This window comes from Vanessa atalanta, chromosome 25 (genome assembly GCF_905147765.1).
Source record: "Vanessa atalanta chromosome 25, ilVanAtal1.2, whole genome shotgun sequence".
Taxonomy (NCBI): Eukaryota; Metazoa; Arthropoda; class Insecta; order Lepidoptera; family Nymphalidae; genus Vanessa; species Vanessa atalanta.
Genome location: NC_061895.1, coordinates 680654 through 699815, shown reverse-complemented (window position 1 = coordinate 699815; position 19162 = coordinate 680654). Strand labels below are relative to the sequence as shown.

The 19162-nt window shown below is 31.3% G+C and overlaps 1 protein-coding gene across 1 annotated transcript in view; it reads right to left on the bottom strand.

Annotated features, from left to right (window-relative positions):
- Nucleotides 1-4497: 4497 nt before the first annotated feature.
- The window catches only part of LOC125073756, a 62153-nt gene continuing 47488 nt past the window's right edge, over nt 4498-19162 (bottom strand). The window contains exons 5-6 of the mRNA XM_047684785.1: nt 17121-17174; nt 4498-4606 (exon numbers count right to left, since the gene is read on the bottom strand). The gene's annotated coding sequence lies outside the window, so the exon portion shown is untranslated. The remainder of the gene's footprint in view (nt 4607-17120; nt 17175-19162) is intronic.

The window sequence follows — 19162 nt, the reverse complement described above, 5'->3', positions numbered from 1 at the left end:
TGGGCTGTCAATTAGAGAGTTCTCTTTCATTATACTAGTTGTCAGCCGCGATTTTGCTCGCGTTTTAGAGGTTAGTCATTAAGTATTAGGCAAAAAAAATTAACCTATATCCCTTTTTTGAGTTCAAGCTTCCTTCATAGCAAGTTTTTTTAAATTCGGTTTTGTGGTTTGGCCGTGTAAGAGCAACAAACAGGCAGATAGACTTACTTTCGCATTTAAATAAATAAATAAAAAAAAATATATTGGACAACATCACATACATTACTCTGATCCCAATGTAAGTAGCTAAAGCACTTGTATTATGGAAAATCAGAAGTAACGACGGTACCACAGACACCCAGACTGAAGACGACATAGAAAACTAATGAACTTTTTCTACATCGACTCGGCTGGGAATCGAACCCGGAACCTCGGAGTGGCGTACCCATGAAAACCGGCAACACACTACTCGTCCACAGAGGTCGTCAAATAATATTAGTATGGATTATACTTACAAAGATATCACGAATTATAAATAAAAAAAAAATAATAACTAAGAAATTTAACAGTCCTTCAATATTTAATAATTTCATTGTAAAGTACAGAGGTCCTTACGTTGCCCTAGAAGGGTTATTGTGATAAATATATTAATTGAGGCTAATTAATGTCTTACTTTCAATACTTGTATCCTTATTAATTGACTTGTTGTTCTTTTAAATAGGTTTTTGTTGATATCATAAACTGTTGCAAGTCACGGATTTATGTTGTGTTTATTTATTTATGTGTTATGTTAATATAGGAACTGTTTACGCATTATTACTGTTATAAAATTTATTCAATATACACTTGGTGGTAGGGCTTTGTGCAAGCCCGTCTGGGTAGGTACCACCCGCTCATCAGATATTCCACCGCCAAACAGCAGTACTCAGTATTGTTGTGTCCCGGCTTAAAGGGTGAGTGAGCCAGTGTAACAATAGGCACAAGGGACATCTTAGTTCCCAAGGTTGGTGGCGCATTGGTGATGTAAGGAATGGTTAATATTTCTTACAACGCCATTGTCTATGGGCGGTGGTGACCACTTAACATCAGGTGGCCCATTTGCTCGTCCGCCTACCGATATCATGAAAAAAAACTTGTACTATCTGTACTAATATAAATGAGAAAGAAACTTTGTCTGTCTGTCTGTTACGTTCTCATACCTAAACTACTGAACCGATTTTTATAAAATTTTCTTTGCTTATGCTTGAACCCCAAGTAAGGGTAGTTTACTACAAAGGCCACTTTCTATACTTAAAACTTACGCCCCTCTTATACACAGGCAAAGTCGCGGGCGTAAACTTTACTAGTTTTAGTAGTACTATAAAACACCTCTGTCATGTTTCGGCATTATTTCATTAATGGAGTTATAAACAATAATTTTATCAATTATTATTTATGAATAACTATACTAATAAATACTATGAAATCATTATGATGATAGTTCATTGGATCTACACAGATGTCACTACAGATATTAAAATTAATCAAAAACGACCACGTTGGTGTAGCGGCTGAATATAACGCCGCAAATCACTAGACTTTGGGTTTAGTAGTAGTAGAAGTCAGGCCGATTAAAAGATATTAGATTTTCCTAGTGAATAAATCTCTGTAGCAGCGCGGAGTATAGAGGTATGTATACTATGGGTACCAAAAAGCACGTAATGACATTGGTCCGGCGCCTGAACTCTTTTTGATCGTATCTGACTTATCATACCATCGGATTGTTTTTTCGCACACACTTGCGCCGAAATCGGTTAGGGCGACATCATCAGCAATTTTAACATTAAATTAATAAATTACATTTCACATTACATTACATTAACAGCCTGTAAATTTCCCACTGCTGGGCTAAGGCCTCCTCTCCCTTTATGGAGAAGGTTTTGAGCATATTCCACCACGCTGTTTCAATGCGTTGCGTTGCGTTGAAATTAGACACATGCAGGTTTCCTCACGATGTTTTCCTTCACCGCTGAGCCCGAGATGAATTATAATAAACTTTATTCTGCTATTGTTTAATATGAACAAAAAAATCTATTGCACTAATACTTATTTATGATTTTTAATTTTATAAATTGTAAATGTATGTTAAATTAAATAACAGTTTTTCAATTATTTTTTAATTATATATTTTATTGCGATATATATCTATTAATTAAAGAATTATTTATTAAACAATAAGTGGCATCTCTATTTGTGTACATTATACTCGTAATTGTTGTCGGTAACTCTACAATAAATAAACACAATTTGTTAATTATTGACAAAATTCTGTAACTAGTTAAGAAGAACTAGTGAAGGAGACTTATATATTATCATGAGTAATAGTTTAGCTTAGGTACACTCACTTAAACATCCGGCTATACTTACATAAGTCAGTTTTTTATGACTGACATTAATAAGAGGTACAAATTTCCATCAAAATTCTTATTTTTTTTATTTACAATTTGTATTTAAAATTACATAATTTTTTTTTAAACAATATTATGAATTATTCAAATCAAATCAAATTCCTTTATTTAATATAGAATTACACTTACTTATTGATTGTAAAATAAAATACAACCATATGTTCGAAAAAGAAAATACCCTGACTTAATAACCGGCGAAAGAAACTCAACGGGTTATTTTTTTGACAATTTAATTACCTAATTAGCACATGTACATACATTCAACAAGTTGTGCTAACGACCATGAACTCACTTATTGTATAGTAACCTTTGAACTCAGCCTTTAAAAAGAAATTATTTAATTAATTAACTTTAAATTACATTTCTCTATATATTTAAAAAACTTAATTGGTTTTTCGAACAGTTTTTTTTTTATTTTTTTATTTTACTGTTTTTTTATAAATAAAATATTTTCCTTGTTTATGTGCTTGTGTACTTTTATTAATTAGGCAATCTTTAGTATATTGTTTACAAATGTTATTGTTAGTTACATTTCTTAAAGAAACGAATTAGAAGAGGCGATTATCATAATCTTATTATTACTTTTGTTTAGTTACAGATTTGTACGAAAAAAAAACCAATTCTCGAAAAGAAAATTAAATATATAAAGAAACAATAAATATCATATGAAATACCATAGAGATTATTTTTATATTCTTAAATAAATATTTACATAATAACAATTCTTTATCATTAAACATGGATCATAGACAAAAAATAAAGTAGTTCTTTTACTGTATAATCTTTTGTTTCCTTTTATTCTATATATATCTCACTATTTTCAATCTCCCTCAGATCCTTCTCTTCGTGTCTCTTGCTTAACATACATTTCATCATTCGACTATACAGCCATTTTTTCATCGCATCAGGTTTTGGTTTCATGCCTCGTATAATACTATTTCTTGATGATATCCTTATTCATTCTTGTGAAATGCTGACGAAAATTAACAACGAACGTACATACGTACAAACTCCAATGTACTTATGTATGTTTGCTGTTAATTGCCATCGCATGTTACACATACGTAATCTTCCAACCGTAGAGCTGTCAAAAAATGCGCTCATTGCCCCACATCAGTTTCAGTTTCTTAGCGGTGGTGATTAGTTTAATTAATTTTTAATCAGTTGTTGTATATAATATGTATTTATAATAATAAATAGCAGGGAAGAGTAGCATATATTACAAGACGAATTTTAGTTTTGAATCAATAAATAATTAAATAAAAGAAATATATTTATACTGTAAGTTTCAAAGTAATATTAAGATGTTTTTATATTCAAATAATATGTTAAAACTATGCTTTGTTAACATAAAAACAGAGGTGCTTACTGTGGTTTATTACAAAGTAATATGACACACAAAATTAACAATTGACTGATCAGTTTTACATAGCAATCGATTTGTTAAACAAGAGGTGTCGTGAGTTACAACCATTTGGAACCAAGTTATTTTCACAATGCAATGAAATAATTGACAAAATAAAATAAATATATAAAAAAACAGGAATTTAAATAGATAAATGATAAATATTAACAGTTATGATGAGGGTAATGATGGTTGAAATTTTATACATTTTCACCAAGTTCTTATTCTCCATGCGTTAACTGTTATTGTTACGTCACTCTTAACATTTGACTGTAGCATTAAAAAAAAAAACAAATAAGTATTATTTATTCAAGTAAATAAAAGCAATTTTGAATCGTCGATTATGAATCACATGTTCTGTTAAATCGTTGCAAGTCAAGTTATATTTGTATACTTATGCGTATATTGGGGGTTTATATAAATAACCGACCAATTTAAGTGTTTTTTTTTTTGTGTTTATTTGAGTGGATCTCGAGTTGGTTGATTGAGCCCGGTAGATGGCGCTACATTCGGGAAGTAAATGAAATTATTTCACCCGGACGAAGATGGGATTAATTAATTAATAAATGTTATCTTAGTATTTCACAAATCTGTTACAGTTAAAATTTTATAAAAATGTTTTAAGATATCGGTGAACGGAATAAGTGAAATAAATATTAACTCCGAGCGAAGAGGGATGTCAGCTGGTCATCACCAATCACCAAGAAGCAGTTTTGACAATTCTTTTCGCCCAAAGTGTTCCTAGATGAACCACTGAAGTCTACGACCTGGTACTCTGAAATGCACAAAATAGTAGTTTTATTATATTTTATTATGTATATTTACTAGTGTATACAATTATGTGTACAATTTTGAGGTTTCGTTTGCTTATAACGTCCCTTTATTACGCTTAGTAGTATTGCTATGTGCAAGCCTCACCATCATACAGTAATACTTGGTGTTGTATTCCGTCTTAAAGGGTGAGTCAGACAGTGTAACTACAGTCACAAAAGAAATAACATCTTAATTCCCAAACTTTGTGGTGGTGGTTATAACATATATCTATGTGATAATCAACGTGATAAATTGAAATTTTAATTTTACATTTCATTGCGATCAGATACGTTACTTATCAACTGCAAAAATATATTTTACAACTCAATTAGAATGTCATACTCATTATATATATATCTATATGTGAGATTATTGTGATTGAAACGTTTTAAAAAGTAATATTTCTTTAATAACTCCGGAATCTAAATTTACATTGTGTTACATTCTATGACAACTGTCCACTATATCCTCTTTATAAATTACTTATTATACCACATATATATATATATATATATATGTATATTTTATAATAGTAAGTAAGTATTTATTACAGCCGAGTTTCTGCAACTTTGTATATTAATCTTTTTTTTTAATCTGGCAACATTATCATTGACAGATATTCATTGTGGCGGGAAAATTGATTCTCTGTGATATGTTTTTCATTGTATAGGACGTACAATTGTTTTATTTATGAATTAAAGCCAAGTTTTTCAATATTTATTTTATTTATTTGACAACACCAACAAGTAGTACGACAAAAATACACAACAGACCAAAAGTCATCATAAGTAATTGTGTAATTACCTACTTTTTACAGGTGTTATAAAATTACTTGAAAATTTAAATATGAGTCAACATTGTAAAAATTATAAAAAGTTAATTGATAAAATAAAACATTATAAAATTAAAATAATAATAATGAGATAACTATATAAAGTTAAGCTACCACCGGTTCGGAATGTAGATTCTACCGAGAAGAAGCGGCAAGAAACTCAGTAGTTAGTCTTTTTCAACATCTAAAAATACAGTCATGTTAGTTAAATACAATTATATATGTATGTTATGTCTCCTGCCTGGAAGTCAACAAGCATTACAATAATATGATGATAATATATTTAAGGTAAAAATAGGAACCCAAATTAATTAACGGAAAATACCTGTAATTTGTATGTCAGCTACTGCGATAAACATTACAAATATTGTGTCAATAATTAATTAGTGTTAACTGTAGAGTCGCGAACATGCGGAAGTTTCCTCATTCTACTGCTGGGAAAGCTTTTTTTAAGCCTTTTATATGTAGTAGGTAACCGGACCAGTAAATGGGCTAACTGATGTTGAGTCACCACTGCCAATACACAGATAATAATAATAATCTTTATTTGAAAAATATAAGCATTACAGTATTTACACCAAGTCGCTTATATCTACACTAATTACTTAACAATTTATTAAATATTCTTACTAATTTTACTAAAAAATATTACTTACTAAGGACGAACGAAATAAAAAAGATAAAATGTAAACTAAATAAGCTTAAATCTATTTAGGAACTACAAATTCATCTTTAAAATTCTGGAATATATAGAATTATTTGAATATAGTGTAAAAGGGATCACAAAATATGTACATCTCATCATACATCATACATACATCTCGACAACAACGTAGGATGCTTTTCAACGTAAAATTTTAACAGCACTAGCAGTGGGGCTGTTGCTAGCTTGGAGAGAATGCCACATAATTATTTTTTTATATTGAATAAAGGAAAACAAGTTGTTCAAGTCGGTGAAAAACAAAAATTGCTCTAAGTGAGACAAAAATCTTTATTCAATATAGAAGTGTTTACACTTGCTTATTGATTGTCAAAAATCTGCCACCGGTTCGAATTTAACACCACGGACCTGAGATTCTTCTCCGGCGAAAGAAACTCAGCGAGATATATATTTTGCATGTACAATAATAATTATATTTTAGTTATTTGAAACAGTCTATAGGGAACGTGTGGGACGTGAGTACAACGTCTACGGATCGGGTAAGGTGGAAATACATTTCTGTAACTTGTAATGAACGGTATTACGGTGTTTTTCATGGTCAGGTTCAAAACAAAATAAAATGTATTTTATTTAAGGAAACCTTAAAAAAAAAGATCTTAATATTCGTGTCTTATGTCAAATTACTTTTTTTTGCTGTCGAAGCACTTGGCCCTTGGAGTAATGGTGCAAAAAACTTCATCAAAAGTATAACACCTCGTCTTATTGCCTCCACTGGTGACAGGAGGGCTGGTTCGTTTGTATCCCAGAGGATCGGAATTGCGATTCAACGGGAAAATGCTGCTAGCATTCTTGCCACCATTCCACGCGGTCAAGATTTGTACAGTAACTATTTTTAATTCATATTTGTATATATTTAAGCACTTAATGTTATTAATTTTTATGTTAATTAAAAAAATAGTCAATATTACAATTCGCGTGGTTGCTCTCAAATAACGAGATTTACATTGATGTTAGTATTCACAGTCATTATTTAATTAGTCTGTGTGTGCACTTGTATTTGCACATATTTATAATTTACCCTACAATTATTTCCCCCCTTGTGAATGAAAGCCGTGAGCAAAATCACCGTTCTATTTAATCCCAAGCGTTAAAGAAAATCAAATATGTGATTTTATATGAGATTTTGTGTCTTGTCAATATTTTATCGATAGAAAGTGTCATCTGCACGTGTCGTTAACAATTAAAGATTATGTTCGCAATTGGTAATATTATGTGACAAACTCGTAATTATATTAATAAAGCTAATTGATAACTAGTTATTAATTAATGTGTTGTAATTTAATTACAAGCACGTTCGGTAAATGTGATCAAAATGACCGAAATGGATTTGAAAAAGTTATATCGAGATCTCTCAATAAAAGTATCTTGGGGTTGATTACCTAATTGATCCAGATTCCTGCTGGTGGCACTCAAAGGAAAGGCAATTATTGGCATTATTCACGGACTTGACGTCGTACACTTTTTTATTTCTATAGTTCACTGTATGAACTTACGTTATACCGGTGTACATAATGGCGAACGGTGTTCTTAATTATTAAATAAAAAATCATTTTATCATTATTTACATTGATTTCTCTAACGTTCTTTTCCGAAGTGACCCACGCTGAATATATCTTCCATAATTTTTAATTAAATAATTTCCCAAACAACTCTAACTATAATTTTAAAAGTAATTTAAGGTCTGAAAGTGTATTAACAATATATAAAACTAACCTATTTATCGGTTACTTGTAAATAGAACTTCGACCCAAATAAAAAAAAAAAATTATAGTATCGAGTATAAGTAATATTAATACTATTTTTTTAAAAAAATTATACCATCCATGCGAAACCGGGGCGGGTCGCTAGTGTCCGATATTTCATTACCACACTCAACCCCCGTTCGCCATCTCTAGGGTGGTATTTAAAAGTTCGAATTTACGACTCAAACCCGACGCATTCGTCTAGGCGACTCTATTTACGTTTCCGCATGAAGTTCGTTTTATGTGTTCCTTGTTTTAGTAGTTAATGTGTGGTTTAGAGGTACGAGTTAAGAATAAAGGATAGTTTTAAAGGTTTTTACATGGTTTTATTTACACCAGTATATAATAAACATACATATCTCATATCTCGCTAAAGGATTTTACACTCAACCAAATTACCTACAGATAGACTGTCAAAGCTGTGAACACGACAAAAAGTAGTGGCCAACTGTTGGCCACTAAGTACACGGAAACACAGCTATCACGCACACAAAGATAGTAAAGTTGACTCGATTGGTTTTATTTTATCGTAGTGCGACCCTATTGATAAATAATGTAAGACTAGGAAATAAGCCGAGACGGCCCAGTGGTTAGAACGCGTGCATCTTAACCGATGATTTCGGGTACAAACCCAGGCAAGCACCACTGAATTTTCATGTGCTTAATTTATGTTTATAATCATCTCGTGCTCGGCGGTGCATCGTGAGGAAACCTGCATGTGTCTAAATTCAACGAAATTTTGCCACATGTGTATTCCACCAACCCGCATTGGAGTAGCGTGGTGGAATATGCTCCATACATTCTCCTCAAAGGAAGAGGAGGCGTTAGTCCAGCAGTGGGAAATTTACAGGCTGTTAATCTAAGTATGTCAATGTAGTAAATAATAATGACTTATTGAGCCGCCTTTTATTTTTCTCTGTCCGATTAAATGTTCGGTCATTTAAAAATGTAGATAAAAACGAAATCAAATACATCAGTAAAAATATATTTTCAAAAATCGAATGCATTCCAAAAAAGAATTAGTTCAAAATACCAGTGAATTGTAACCGTACTGTAACAGACGATTCTAGAATTCTTGTAACGATACTTCTTCTCGGCAACTACATACATAGCCGTGCAATTTAGCCCCTGATTTATGCTGTAATCTCCGTTTCTAAATAGCAGAGACTTTATTTATCCGCATTAACACGAGCGATTTTAATGTCGGCGCAGTTACTTCATTTAACTTTAAAATGTAATTCTGTCTGAAACATAATTATTTTGATATATATATATTTTAAATACATTTAATGTTTATAGACAAGATTTTAATAATATAGGGAAAACCTTACTAATATTATAAAGGCGATTTGTAAGTACGGACGTTTGTTACTCTTTCACGCAAAAACTATCGAATGGATTTTGATGAAAATTTTACAATAATATAGTTTATACATCAGAATATGAGAATAATACATAGTTATAATTTATAAAGATATTTTCTTATATAATATGTCTCTGTAAAATTGTAAGTACCGTTTGATTACAAGATCGTGAACGGTAATTCAATTTATCATAAAACGTTTACAGTTTTTATATTGTCTTTCGGTTTGGTTAGATTTTTTATAATTTAACTAAAATTCAAATCGAAATATTGTATATAAAATCTGTCGAAAAGTATTGCGTTAAATTGTAAGCAGTGTTTAATGGTTATCATATAGTCTCGGAAGATATATTCGAATCGTATTTACACTATAAAATACATATATAAAATTATTATTAAAAATGTTACTTTTAAATAAAATTCAGTAGCAAAATGAATTCAAATTGTATTTAAAAAATACTATTTTATTTTACAAAGATTTATAATAATGAAAACTAACTAAAAAAATGTTGCTAGTCTTTTATTATATTCTCACATTTTTCCGGTAATTGGAAGAAAGTCTGAGGTATGTAGGGTGATACAGTATGTATTGTTTTATTTTATTTGTAATGTAGATTATGTCCACTAGTGAGATATTTGTTTGTATTGAAACCAATCAACGAATAAAGATCCAGATTCAAACTACTATTTGTTTAAAAAACGATCAAACAAACGAAACTAATTAAAAAAATAAAATAAGCCTAAAGCATTAAAATATAAGTCCAAAAAAACAAAATCCATTCACAAGACAACACTATAAAAGTAAACTCATTCAAAGTTCCTTGCCCCTCGAGTCATTAACCGGTATTTTATACACATTATTCAGCCTATGAACATTAAATTCGAGTGCATTTTGTCGAGCGCGAATAAATTCGACATCGTAAATCTAGAATTTTCTAGAATTTTAAGTCTTGGCTTGTGTCAGTGAGGATGAATGTTCGAAAAAAATATGTCACAGATTATAAACGCGTGTAATAAACTAAGAAATGATTGCCAAGTGGAATATGTATGTGGGAACAATAAAAATTCATTCTTTGGGCGTTTTATACGAGTACATTTAAGTTAAACTTGGCCGCAGTAATAACTCGTGGAAAAACGTGATGTTCAAATAAATTGCAAAGTACATAGACTGTAGAGAGTACAGTCGTGTGTGAGTCTTGGCGATATTTTATATTATATTCGTATAGAAATTGGGGTATTTTTCGTTTTAATGGTATTTTATTTATATTTAAAAAAAATATAAATTACGCATTGAATAAAAAAAAAAAACACAATACACACTTATTTAACGGAATGGAACGTCAAATTAACTGATTCTAATTTAATCTGAATTGTAATTGGTCGATGTCATTTGATGACGTAAAAATGACCAATGAGCGTTCAGTATTTTGTCTGATTAGTAAATCTGCCATTGATAAGTGTTTAAGGATCTGGACGTTAGTTTGTATTGCCTACTTCATAACCTAACCTAACCTAACCTATGCCGTTGACTATTTTACATACTAAGCGTAATGAACGTTGGACTACTTAACTTAAAAATATTTATCTTAGAACAAATCTATATATTAGTACGCGAAGAAAAAACTTTGTATCCTTTTATAAGCAAAACGCAGAGCAAGTTTATATAGAGAAGAGGAAGCAAAAATATATGAATTTTATAAATGCGAAAGTAACTCTGTCTGTTGCCTCTTCACGCTAATACTGTTGAAACCATTAAGATAGAATTTGGTAGGTCTGAGTCCCGTGAAAGGACGTAGTCTTATTTTTTTTTAATTCTTTCCTTTAGGAGGTGAATTCGAGGCGAAAATTTATGTGCTGCAGGTGAAGTTTTATAAATTTTCCGCGAATAAAGCCGCAGATTCAGCCAGTATATCTTATGTCTTACAAATACATCACGTAAAATAAAACATTCGTACAAGAGACAAGACATGTCTTATCAAATTTTAAAATCAATGACGTGTGACATCCCTTTTTTTTTCTTAATAATGACCAGGGCATTGTCCTACTGAGCCTTATTTTTTTTCTTATTTTATCTATATATCTGATATTTTTATTAGCAATGAATTACGGTCAAAACTCGACAGTTTTGACCATATCTAAGTAATAATCAGTAGATAGGTACCACCTCGAGTATACATGTGCAGTTAGTTATTCTGTTAAAATTCAATTCGTGTCTCACTCACATCTCAAAAGAATAAGAACCTGACTAATATTATACGCTATTTTTATGCGTGTATTTGTAATATGCTACAATCAGTATAATTATTGTCACACATCACTTTTTGATACTTCACGAGAGTGTTCTGCGGTAAATTACAAATGTATACTCAAAAAATATCTCTAAACTAAAAGAAGGCAATTTAAAAATACAATCGTTCGAAATGGATTCCAAAGTTAAAACTCATTTATAGAACAGATAAAGAAACAAACCGAATTTAACTATTTATATTTTGAAACAATACAAAAGTGATTCTTTCTCGAAATGAATTCGTTAATATTATTCATAACTTCCTGAGAGCAGAGACTAATGGAAGTGGCGGGCTTCGAGTAGCTTGAGCTTCGAGTGTTAACTTAGTGGGATTATATTTTACTCGCTGTGGCAGTTCATAAATGGTCATTTTTAATATGTTACGTCTTTAGTGTGAACCCTTTTAACTTCCGAAAATAATTTTTATCACAACGGATTTTTATTACGATGTTTTTTTATGTTTTCTTTTTGCATTTATTTATTCAAATAGGATATATATTTTGATTCAATAATTTCACAAACTATAAATTGAAAAATACTTTCCAAATTTTGTCGAATCCCCTAGCGGATTAGCCCCTACAGATAGCTACATGGATAATCATCATGGATAATGGATACAAGTATATTGACGATGTAGAGAATGGTTTATACCCGCTGTTTAGTGTAGCTTTACTTGGGTGTAAACGCGCAACTTTAATAATCTTCTATTAATGTCAGGATTACTTCCAATTTTGATATTTTCCTGATTCGCCAAAAGTAATCACTTTTCTTTTTCTTGACATTCACGCCATGTCTCGTCTATATTTGCTGCTGCCACGCTGGTCTAGTGGCTAGTTCAAAGTGCTTTGTGCATTCGAGGTCCTCAGTTCAAAGTCCGTAAGTCGAAAGGTATTCCCTTTCAATGTTTTAAAAAGCGTATTTAGCGGATTTATTTCCTATATAAATCTGATAGACAAGTGCACTTGTGTCTATGCGTGCGTCCTGTGTCCACTATGTATTGCTTGGCAGGGCTGGTTCTATAGATTGACCAGCGTAATAATGTCGGTCACGTCTGTGTTATTGTTACGAATACACGAGGCATGTAATTTAAGAAATTTAGATCTTTAGTTACTTAGGCGCCTAACCAATTTAAGCACTAATTAAGAAGAATCAGGATTCAACCTTGTTAATTCTTGGGCAATGTTTGAAAATCAGTAAGTTCAATTAAATCATCATCCTCCTGCCCTTATCTCAATTTTACTTGGGGTCGGCGTAGCATGTCTTCTTCTTCCATACTTCTCTGTCGGACGTCATCTCACAAGTAATATACTTTCTAAGCATATCGTCTTTCACACAATCCATCCATCGTTTCTTTGGTCGTCCCCTACCTCTATATTCATCCACATCCATGCTCAAGACCTTCATCACAACACGGTCCTCATTCCTCCGCATAACATGCCCATATCATGACAGCCGGTTTCCACATAGCTTCTCGGTTTCCGTAGCTACTTTCAAACTTCCCTCAATTAAAAAAAATACTAAAAGGTTTAAGTAAATATTACTTTTCATTAGACATATTGAATAAAATATCATAGAAGCATATACAATATTTCGTTCCAGAATTTTCCAACTTAATGATGAGTGCTTGAATGTGCTGATGAATCTTCATTGTGTGTTTGTTTGTGAGTTACCAGCAGGTTTGAAAGGATACTGGCTCATAGCATCAAACAGCTCGGATTCCGTGTTGGCCATTGGTAACGGAGGGAATAATTCACTATCCAAAGACCAATCTTGGCCGTTGGTAAGAAAAAAAATGCCAGATTAAGTCACCTTTGGCTTTGGCAAACTGTATAGTGTTTCCTGCATATCTTGTGTTATTTATATATTAAAACATACCACCAACTGTAAAATGGTAATTTTATAGTCTTGATTAGTAAAATTAGTGGAATTTTGTATAGTATCTTTCTGGTGTACAGCTTCTAAGATTAAGGACTCATATGCCGCGACGGTAATCGGCATGAAGCTCTCTTATGCTCTCATGCGCCCTCTCCACCGCAGATCTCAACTCCCTCGAGTCTCTATGGTGTTTTTATACTTTATTGCCATATATTATAACATATTTATTCATTGTTTTTCTTTAATTATAACTATATCAACATATACCAACTTCGATGGTAAAAATCATACGATGCGTGACGGCTACGTTTTGTTTTAACTTTCAATATTGATCTCACCATATAAAATAATATAAAATAATTAAATATTTATCATTTTATTTTGATTTCGTTTTTTTTTTTATTTATAAATGGTTTTCATTTTTTTTATCAGCAACTCTTATGTTATTACAATAACTGTAAAAACATATTGACAGATTACTTGCTAGATTTAAGCTACAATGAAATAGAAAGTTTATTACGATGAGTTTCTTAATACACAAACATACATACATTCACACAAACATAGACAAACATTTACACATACTTATTCATACTCATACACGCAGGCATATTACTCTTAGGTTTGGTATAACTTATTTCTATTGTTTTAGAAAATTAGATTTTTTTTTTGTAATGGAAGAGCGGGCCATCCTAACACAAGTACCAGTACTTACTTCTAGGATTTGGTTCCTAACGTGTTATAGATTAAGTATTGTGTGTGTGTGTGTGTGTGTTGTTGTATGTGCAATATGGTCTTTAAATACATGTAATATATCATGTAGAATTGTTTGTTTGTTTCTATCAACTGCAAATTTGTATCAATCGTAATTTTAATTTAGAGACAGTATGGCGAAGGTCATACAACTTTCTTAATATTGTTGCCATATATAAAGAGCCGAGATAGCCTGGTGGTTAGAACACGTGCATCTTAACCGATGATTGCGGGTTCAAATCCAGGCACTCACCACTGAATTTTCATGTGCTTAATTTGTGTTTATAATTCATCTCCTCAGCGGTGAAGGAAAACATCGTGAGGAAACCTGCATGTATCTAATTTCATCGAAATTCTGCTACATGTGTATTCCACCAACCCGCAATGGAGCAGCATGGTGGAATATGCTACAAACCTTCTCCTCAAAGGGAGAGGAGGCCTTAGCCCAGTAGTGGGAAGTTTACAGGCTGTTAATGTAAAAATGTAATGTAATATAAAAAGTAGTAATCTAAGACTAAGAATTTTTCGTACCATTTCGTACGTACTCCATATTCTGTGGCTTTTTCGGTTTTTTGCGGAATAATCTGAGATATACAGCGCAGCGTAGCCGTTCGGACTACGCTCGCTGGAAACCGGCCAAATGTTCCCGGTTGCATAACCAGTTGTATTTAAGGATATTACACACACATATACAGAAATGATCACTGCAATGAAGCCAACAGTATTGTCCTGTATCCTACGCCGTTGTACAAAATCACTAAATAAAAATGTCTATATGTTTTTTATAGTGACGGCAAACTATTACTAAGCCACCATTGTCTATTTTGGCGTTGTAAAAAAGTCAGCCATTTCCGTATTCTCATTTATGTTTTTATTGAAATCGATTTTCGAAACTCAAATTTGACAAATAATTGTAAGTCCCAATAGAGGTATTCTGTTTTTATTGGAATCGATTTTCGAAATTCAAATTTGACAAATGAGATAATTGTTAGTCCCGGTTGAGGTATTCTGTAAGAAGTCGAACATAAGCAAGCGACATAGACTAATAATTATACAATTTATAGGACACATTGTTTTTCTAAAAATCCTACATTAATTACACAAGAGTCTTACAAGTAATCTGGTATTGACTTAATTTAATGATTAAATTTAAAGTTATCACTTTTTTTTACATTTATTTATATTATTTATTTTACATACATTACTCTGGTCCCAATGTAAGTAGCTAAAGCACTTGTGTTATGGAAAATCAAAAGTAACGACGGTACCACAAACACCCAGACCCAAGACAACATAGAAATTTAATGAACTTTTTCTACATCGATTCGCCCGGGAATCGAACCTTCAGAGTGGCGTACACATGAAAACCGGTGTACACACTACTCGACCACGGAGGTCGTCATACAATATATATGTAGAATTTACGAAAATCGCAATTAAATTCAGTGGTTACATTTAAATAATTTTAACAAATTGAATTGACGAACTGGAAACTATGTTAAGAGTATATCTAACTAGTTAAACAGGAATCCTTCTCATTGGTTCAGTTTTCCATCTGACTCATTCCCAGTGTCGGCTGTACGACATTTGAATAAATTACCAGCTCTATTAGTGTAATGTAGAGCTCCTTCATGTGACGCCTTCAAACGACGAGATACAAAATTATTTTTATCGAGTATTTCATTTTATATTATATTAATTATTATTATTATTTTTTTTGTATTTAGTCCTTAGATTTCTATATTTTATGTTTGTGGTGTACAATAAAGTACATTAGCATTTTTGATATAATCGTATTTATAAACAATAATTAATTTTAATTAAATTTACTTGGTGGTGTAGCTTTGGCACCACACACTCATCATATGTATATTCTACCGCCAAGCAGCAATTCTTTGTATGGTTAAGTTCCAGTTTGAAGGTTGAGTGAGCCAGTGTAACAGGCAGTCATAATAACTTAGTCCCCAAGTTTGGTGGTGCATTGGAAATGTAAGAAATGATTAAACCTTACGGCACCAATGTCAATGTCTTACGTTACGTACCCTCACCGTCATAGCCGACAGGGTAGATGTTTTATTGCATCTTGAGTGAACTCACAACTATAGCCACTTGGACTATATCATATATAACGTAGAATTATTTTAAATATTGTTAAACGTCCTGTAATATCGAATTAGGACAATCATGTCCTGTATATGTCCTGTACATGTACACAGTTTTGTATTATAAATAAATAAATAAATGTATGGCGATGGTAACCACCTACCACCTGGTCTATTAGCCTTTTACCTATATCATAATATGAGACGAAAATAAAAGTAATTTATTATATTATTTCAAGCACTTTCTAAGTTTGACTGGTAGAGAGTCATTGCATCATTGAGGTCGACTTTAGTAAAACATAAGTTATTAAGATGTCAAATAAATGTGGTCCAATGTCTAAATAGTATTAAGACCCGCAAGGGAAAGATAAAGAAAGATTCTAACATTATTAAAACGTAATACACCGTCTCTTCAAATCTTTGTCAAATCAACAGCAAAGGAGTGAAAACTGTAGGATTTTTCGATGTCACGGAAAACAGGCGTTCGAAGACCCTTAATAACGCCATTTTGTGTACGATCGCTACAAACAAAATTGTTTCTCACCTTGAATGCTTTGATATAATTATGTTAAAATTTGAAAATTATTAGAAATATTATTAATGAGAAAATATCTATTTTTCACGCTTCTAAAGGGATTAAACGGTTAACGCGGTTAGTATTCTTGCTACAGTTGATATGTTCACTTATTTTTAATTTGGATTCTTATTAAAATAAATATTTGAAATTCTATAATAATATTATATGTATATATTAATGGATTAAATAAATAAATAAAATAAAATAAAAAAAAATATACTTACGTTTTCTTTTTGGGTTTTTTTCTCTTGTTTCTGATCGCAGCTATAAGAAGACACCTGAAAGGTAAATTATAATTATGTATCTAGTTTGTTTATGGATTATATCTGTTAGTATAAATATGTATATGTATAATTATAAATACATATTATTTATTTTCTAATTTAAAACCGAAACAAAAAAAATCTTATCTTTCAAATATTCTTTTATTTATCTATTTAACTAATATACATACGTATATATGACGATATGTTTATATATATATATATATATACTTTGAAATAACAGTAGCAATGGCCCATTTTAAGGAATTACTAATATTCCTCGTTACCCCTTTAATGAAGCCTTAAACTTGAGGTAGGAGTGGCGATGACAACAGCCCAAGCGATCAGAATTAATTTCGAGGCACGCGCCTTGTAAACAAATCTATACACTTAACACACTCAAAATTAGACCTAACTTAACTAATTATAAAGGTTACGGTACGTTCCTGAAATCTAATATATTTATATATTTAGGTCCAATTTTGACCATTGTTACTGGAATCCTCCAACGGTTTACGTAATTTAAAAAAATGTTCAGGCTTGTCTATGAATAGAAATGTCTTAAATAAACAAAAATAATTCATAGAACGCGTGCATCTTAACCGATGATTGTGAGTTCTAGCCTAGGCAAGTATCTTTAAATTTTCATGAGTTTTATTTTTTTAAATTTATCTCATGCTCGGCGGTGAAGGAAAACATCGTGAGGAAACCTGCATGTGTCTAATTTCAATAAAATTCTGTCTATATTTGTATCCACTACTATAAGAATAAGCGTCTAACCTTCTTAACCTTCTTAAGATATAATGATTAGATAATCAACTTACCGTCTTAACAATTTACAACTTTCGGATTAAGCTTATTAACTTTTATATTATATAGTTTTTTGTTTTATTTTGTATCTGTATACATTTCATTAAGGTAAACAGTAAATAGTTGAAAGTAATTCGAAATTTGAAGGTTGCGTGACAGCGTCGATCCACTGCCGGCGCGCGCGCCTCACTGATAAAACTTACACCATTAACAGACACCTTGCATTCTTTCCCCCGTCTCCCCCCGACCGATTAATTATTAGCTAATGGAACAAAATTGCCATTTCCTAATGGGGTCATAAATGATGTATGTATTTATATATTTAAAATTATATATTGTTATTATGTGTATATTAATATTTTTTTTTTTTTTTTTTTATTTATTTTTTTATAATATATTGTCACAGCCCGTCACAACCACACAGGGTACCATTGAAAATCAGCGTTGGGTTCTTGGAACCCAACTTGGAAGCTGAATGGTAACCCTTAGGACACGTTAAGTATCATAGTGTTGTTTTGTATTGTTTTTGTTTTTTTGTAATTAAGTTAGTAGTTATAATTAGTTAATACCATTTTTTTTTTATTACTTTTTGTTTTAAATTTTTATACTTTTTTATCCTTTTTACTGTGTACCGTGTCCAAATAAACATTTCTTATTTTTCTTTCTTAACCGAGAGGTCTGTACCTGTTTTTTATTTATAAACTTACACCAATAAACAAAATATAATAACTAAATCTAATAAACAAACAGACAACAAATTATTTTAATATTATCTTTGACTCTCGAGTGTTTGTGTTTATAAAAGAAAAATCTTCCATAACAAAACAGTATTTCGTACAGAAATAAGTGGAGCGATAACTAATTGTATTATCTTAGAAAAGTTCCTTAGAGAGAAAAAAACAAGTAGCACGTGGAATTTTATATAAAACGCGGACGCAGAATACGAACATATAAATCACGATACACACACAGACATAAGAAATGTACATTCCACCTTATACTATTATACCTTTCCGTCGAGGTAAATATATAAAAAAAAAAAAACTTTTTTTAAATGACTTCAGAAAAGGAGTTCCTCGAGTGTATGTATGTGCTCGAATTATGTTTATAATTTATTAGTCTTATGTAAAGTGATTTTTTTGTTACTATAGTAACAAAAAACCGCGTGTACGTTTTCGTGTGAGAAGTTCTAC